We start from the raw sequence: 6,857 nt of genomic DNA on the forward strand, positions 1-6,857 counted from the left end.
GCCCTAAATACTTGTCACAATGAAAGCATAAAGTCGTCTGCATTTGAAATTAATGTTAAGTTTCAAAGCAAAATTATTGGTTTGTCACTAAAATGGGCAAATTAAAGATATTTGTGATGAAAAATGGAGCAAAGATAAGAATGCAAAGATGGTTTGAAGCTATTCAAAATTTAAAAAGACAAAATGAGCTGAATTCGAGAAGAAACCGATACAACCGAAATCACAGGCAATTAAAAATGTATGATGTAGTCTATTGTAGAATTAAAAATCAACGATATAAGCTAGATCTGAAATATGAAGGACCATTCAGAATAATTTCAATTATTAGCTCCAACTCATATGTAGTTCAAAATTTAAAAGAATTGAATGAGTTCCGTAGAATACACTTGCAGGATGTGAAACCCACTGGGGAAAAGAAGAATGCATGTTTGAATATAACAAAACAAAATAATTACCGAGGGGTAAATAATTTAGAATTACAAAAAAAATTTTAAAAAAGGAACTGATTAAAAAATTATGACGAATTAAATTAGTTGTAAGAATGAAGAAAAAACTATATTAGATGTACGCTGTATGTATGTATGTTTGATTTGAGAAATTTCAGTGACAAGGAAGGTTAAATTAAAATATATTGAACAATTGAGGAAATTCTACAGCCCTGTTAAATTGTAAATATTAACTTGAATTGTAATCTTGTAAAAATGTATTTTAAAACATGAAGAAACCTCAAGAGGGAATAAAAAGTTTATAATTTGGATAAAAGGGCACAGGTGAAGTAAACAGTTGCGATAACTACATGGTTTGGGAGAGGAGGAGTGTATTAAAACAATTCAGTATTTATTTTTCTGAATAATGCACAAATCCGAAACTCATGGTCCGTCATTAATGTTATTAACATGTGTTATTTATGTTTGTATGTAAATTAATAACTAACACGAATGTTGGAATATTAATTTAAACTTGTTAGTCTGATAAAATTTATGCCAAGGAAGAGGGGAACAAAAAAAAAGACTGTTATGTCTATGATAAACAATGGTATAGGTAAAAAATAATAAAATAAGAAACTGACACCCCCGTCTGGGGATATGTTTTTATTCTATATGAAGCTGCGTCAACCAGTGAATGGGCGAACCAAGGACACACAGTTCGTGCAGGGCGAAGGTTCCAAGGACGACCCAACTGATAACAGACCGGACCTGCAATAAACATCCCAGAACAACAATCACCGTCTTCCTCGTTCGAACCCATTGTGAAGGATTATCTGGATGGACTATCTTTGTGGTAGGACTTAGAATTGTAAAAAGGTAGGTGGCAATTGGACTCTTAATATTTGCCATAGTTTAGGTCAAGGTTTCTATTGGGGAACTTAATTGTTTAAGTTTTCAAAAACAATCTGGTAATGTATGGACTCTTTTAAAAAAGAATTTATAATAATTAACGCTTGGTTAAAATAACTTGACAACTAGTATGCTGCCTCTTCTTACAACTATTTATCAAAAATAAATTAAAACAAATATTATAAATAAAAAAAAGGTTTTGTAGATTTTATGATGCATGTTAAGGCTAGGTGGAAATTACAATTTCTAAAGGATGTGAGATAAATTCTTAGATTTAAGTATAAAACTTGGCAGATTACCAAGCGCTTTAAGGGGGGTGTGTATACCAATTACATGGTATACTTTAAATAAAAATAAAAAATTTAATAAATAAAAATTTATTTTAGAATTGTAAATGGATAGGGAATAAAAAAGTAAATTTATATTGTAATCCAGCGGCAAGCACAACGCGCTTGGAATCTGGTCTAGACCTGACTTGATGGCAGTGAATGCTAAACAATAGTTTACAGTGGACTCTATCTTGGTTAGGTGGCCAACCTGCGTTGGGAGAGATTTAAACAGACCTGCAGGGAACAGGAGCGTAGTCGGTGCAGGCCGAGAAACCACGTTCTGCTACCATTCCGAGTTGAGAAGCGAGAGAGTAAAGTCATTTTAGTGCGAGTTTAAAACTAGTGTCGGGCGTAGGATCCGTCGGTATAAATTATATTAATACCGAACTCCAAGACCTTCACGACCAAAGAGCTAAGTACTTTGACTGAATTATTAAATTTTTCTAAATTTGAAATTTGCAAAATTAAGAAGTGAATTAATTTAAAATTGGAATTGAAAATTTGAAATTAAACGATCAAATTCTGTTGAGTGAGGACTAATATATATATATTATATATATATATGAATTGTAAAGGAGTAATTTATTAAAGTCGAACGTAAAATTTAATTGAAATTCTAAGGATTGTAGTAAAAATTAAGAGCTGCAGGTGCTGCACCATATCCTGTAGGAGGAACTTGTGAAAAATTCCTGTTGAGAACTGTTTAGGTCTTGTTTGAGAATTTAATTTGAAAGAAGTTTATTATTATTATTTTATTAGTTTTGAGAAGAAGCCTATTTAATTTATTTCATTCAGATTTATTCAAGATTATTATTTATTTTTTATATTTTATACTCACGTATTTAGAGGACAGTGAGCCAATATTAAATCGAAAGTGCCTTGCCTAAGGAAGTAGTAATTTTAACCTATTGTTCAAAACATTGTTTTGGTGGAATACAAGGTTAATAATTGACATTTGAATTGATTTAATAAACCTGAATATTTCTAAAAGGGTGCAGTTTTAATTTCCACCAGTATCTACTTAAATCTTATGAGTTCGAGACTATTTAAGGGTCATCATAATAAAAACAAAAAATTTTGTATATTAACATTCAGTATAAGTATGTTGCTTTTAAGTCAGGTGAGTAAGTACTTACTAGCGGAATCACGGGCTTACAAATGACTTTGTTCTAAGGTTTTGGCTAAGGAGCTTATTAGCCCTAGCTTGAAAACATAACCATTAATACATGAAAATAATATTTGTAACAGCCTACAAATAGTTGTAGTTAAAAAATATTTCAAATTATGGAGACCTCACACCGGCTTGTCCCAGGTTTAAGGAATTAAACAAAGAGAAGTTTCAGTTTTTATAGGGAAAATTGTCGTGGGCCCTTACTTGTAATGGCTACAAACCATAATGTGAAAAGCTTTCTATTGCATACCCAAACAAATTCAATAATTATTATAAAAAATAAAAGCTTCTGCATACAAATTCTAAGTGAATTAAATTTTTGTTACATCTTTGCATAAAAAAAACAAACATCAAATTTTTTCGCGTGTTCTATTACAGATTTTTACAACAGTAAAGTTACAGGCGTTACTTGAGTACAACCTGATTCATTAGAAGTAAACTAGATATAAAATTCAAAAATCTGTTATTTATGTTCAAGTTTTCATGGTGAAAGTATATCCTTTTTAAATAACTATTCATTGTTTAAACGTTCAATAATTAGCTGTTTGATACTTATATCATTGCTATACTCGATCTCGCACACAGTTTGGAATATTGTGTAAAATATTATATAAATTTGAAAATCGTATAAACCAAATATTTATTGTGAGACCCTAATCCTAATACCAATACCTAAATAATATAAATATACAATTCCTATACCTAAATCCATAATAATCCTGTCCGATTTTTAATCAATGTATATTAAGGACAAATAATATCATTTCTCATAGTCGCATAGCATGGATTTATAAAATATTTAGAACCAACCAGGAATAAATGGAAATAAGTTTCAAGTGAGCGGAAGGAACATATTGAACGTAATAAAATTACATTACTGGGAGATTGAAAAGGTCATTAGAGTGATATTAAATACTGCTTGGTCCAGAAACCACAATCTCCATTGAAATACGTTTACTTCCATCATGTCTTTACAGCATACATTTAAAAATGTTTAATCTTATAACGGAATCTGTGGTTTTTCTTCTCATGCTGTTATTATTTATTGTACGTAATTATAAATGTCTATGTCTATAAAAAATCTTAATAGATTTGTAATTAAATTTATATAAAACTTGGCTTATTTTGGATTCCGGTAAATACATAAGACAACCGTACTGTAGAATATTAGTTAGTTATGGCTCTATAGTAGTATAGATGGGTAAACTTGGAGTAGCCAAGACTTTGGGGTAAATTATATAGAAAAGTCATAACATTCTACGGTGCAATTTTAATACAAACCAGTATACAGGGTATTTTAAACGATGGAGAATTTTTTTGGGGTATGAGTAATGGAGAAAAATAGGTGATACACTCTATGGTATATTACGCATCGTTTAGCATTTGGCTGAGTCTGTATTTTTAAAACATCATCATAACTCAATAACAGTTCAAGTTATCGATTTTTAGATATAACTTTTTCCTTGAGTAAAATAAACATTTATTTTGTTTATTGAAATATAGTGGATCTTTAAACACTTAAACTGAATTAAATGAAAACCTATGAAAAATAACATGATGCATAAATTATTGTTTCATAACAAAAATATTTTGTAACTTCTTTCCATAAGAATTGGCGATTGTAATGAAATAAATACTTGTTTACTACTCTCGTACAGTTAAAATCCAGTAATATTTTGGGAATATGGATTTCACGAGCTTTTAGTTTCAAAATTGTAAGTCATACCTTACAAAGTTACTGACGTCGTCTTTTTGTGAATTTCATGATGATGAAATAGCATAGAAAAAGTTTTTAATATAAAAATGTGTATCAAAGTTCGTGAAATTTCAACGATTTTCAATTAAAAATTGTTAGTTCATGTAGGCCTACTTTATTAAGGATCGTTAAATTATAAATGAGTGAGAATAAATAGGTCTTTCGAATAAACTGGTTTTAATTAGAAATTAAGGTAGTAAGTGAAGTAGAATCTGTGGAGACTTGTGTATGAAGGTAGGATCTTATAGTGGTTACGTTCTGCTGAGATTTCAGCCAGGAATATTATCGAGACCGGCGACATATTATTAATATAATGTGCCTACTATTACGTACCTGTAGTTATGAGATCACCGTGCTTAAAGATCATGTCAGAAACATAGATTTTTACTCCAATATGCACCTGATGAGGCAATTAAACTGCAACTTCACCTATATATAGGTGTGTTTGATGTCAAAACGATGTAAAGTATATTTTGAGCTTTTTCGTCACCGACATTATTTGGACTTCTTTAGAAAAATATGACTCCAGATTCCAGGAGTCTGATACCAGACGCTGTATAAAAGGAAGGTGAACTGAAGCGTAATTCAACATTAAAAGTGCCTACTACAATATACAGTAAACAATGTAGTCTCTATACACTATAAGTTTTATATATATATATATATATATATTAAATATAATATAATCGTAAATTATAATATAATATGATATAATAGAATCATAAAAAGTAAGTAGTGCTCTGTGGTGTAATGGTAGCACATTCACCCGGCAAGTGAGAGATCCGGGTTCGAGTCCCGGCGGAGCAAGTACTTTTTGTGATTCAATGTTTATTGAAATTAAATTAGGCTATTGCCACTTATACAAATTTAATTAATATAAATAAAAGTCATTTGACAGGTATTTGGTCTTCCGATCGTATGTTAGTTTGCTTATTTAAACATATATATGAAAGAAACAGCCAAATACAAAATAATTGAATCGTAAAATGTAAGGGCTCTGTGGTGTAATGGTTGCACATTCACCCGGCAAGTGAGAGATCCGGATCACACCCGGTTTCGAGTCCCGGCGGAGCAAGTACTTTTTTTGATTCAATGTTTATTGAAATTATATATATATATATATATATATATATATATATATAAAACGTATCTACATATTTTTTATACGGAAGGTCTTTCTCTGGATAGGATTGCACAGCAAAGACTCATCTGCAAGGATTTTTGCCTTCATTTAGGTCACATTGAATAAATTCTATGTAGTGTGAATACTTTGAACTTTGCTAATGCCTGACTTGACAGTTTAATCACAAAGCGATTCAACCGATCTTGGTTTTTAATAATAGTCTTAAATCGTAATAATAATTTCTTTGTCTACCAATAAATTGTAATCAATTTTGTTCCTTGTCTAAAAAGTTTTATTGATTTTTAAAAATCAATGATTTTAAGGACCAATAGAATTTCGGAAATACGCCATCGTTATTTAGTAAAAGCAGACCGTTCTGTTTCGATACATTAAATCCAGGTTTTTACTCACGTGTTCAATACTATTAGCTAATATCAAGTATACACAGAAAACTCAGCGAATTATATAACACGTGATGTGTAACTCGTATCTTGTTTAGTAGAACGGGAGAAATTTTTTATTTTATCTTAAAAATAAGGAACATAAAAAGAACTTTAAATAATAAAACATGTGTTATATGTATCTTAATTATAACTAGGGTTTAAGGTGAACACGAATTGCACATTTTGGACCTTTTCTGTCTTTGCCTGCAGCATAGAATTAGGATAGGTTTTCTTTGTCTTGTAATTTGATTTGCGTAGTAGGGGAGGTAGGTGGAGTTCACTCGGTGAGCAGCATAGATTTTGGATATTTTAACGCCATAGAGAAACAGTACAAAAGATTTTTACTGAATATCATGTCTAAGAAAAATACGCATTCGCTAAATCAGGGAAATGAAGAGGTATCACTTGTCGTCAATGTGAGTCACCTAAAACAAAATAACTTTCTTATTAATACAAAAATAAATACAAAAATAATTAATAATGTTTAAAAAGAACTTAGATATTATCAAAAAACGAGGAAATAGAGTTTTCGTTCAAACATATTCTGAAATATTTAAAATATACTACTTGAAAGTCTCCGACTGATGCTTATAATCCAGCTGAGGTAGAAAACCCGGCAAAAGGGTTAACATTTACTGGTGACAAAGTGCTCTCTCGGGAAGCAATGTCCTCTGCCGAGTAATATATTTGCTGATCAG

General features: G+C 30.5%; 1 non-coding gene across 1 annotated transcript; it reads left to right on the top strand.

The window, feature by feature from the left end:
- Positions 1-5,329: 5,329 nt before the first annotated feature.
- On the top strand, positions 5,330-5,400 carry Trnaa-ggc. The gene has a single exon. It is a non-coding gene; the product is annotated as a tRNA-Ala (tRNA).
- The last annotated feature ends 1,457 nt before the right edge of the window (positions 5,401-6,857 follow it).

This window comes from Homalodisca vitripennis, chromosome 8, assembly GCF_021130785.1.
Source record: "Homalodisca vitripennis isolate AUS2020 chromosome 8, UT_GWSS_2.1, whole genome shotgun sequence".
Lineage (NCBI taxonomy): Eukaryota > Metazoa > Arthropoda > Insecta > Hemiptera > Cicadellidae > Homalodisca > Homalodisca vitripennis.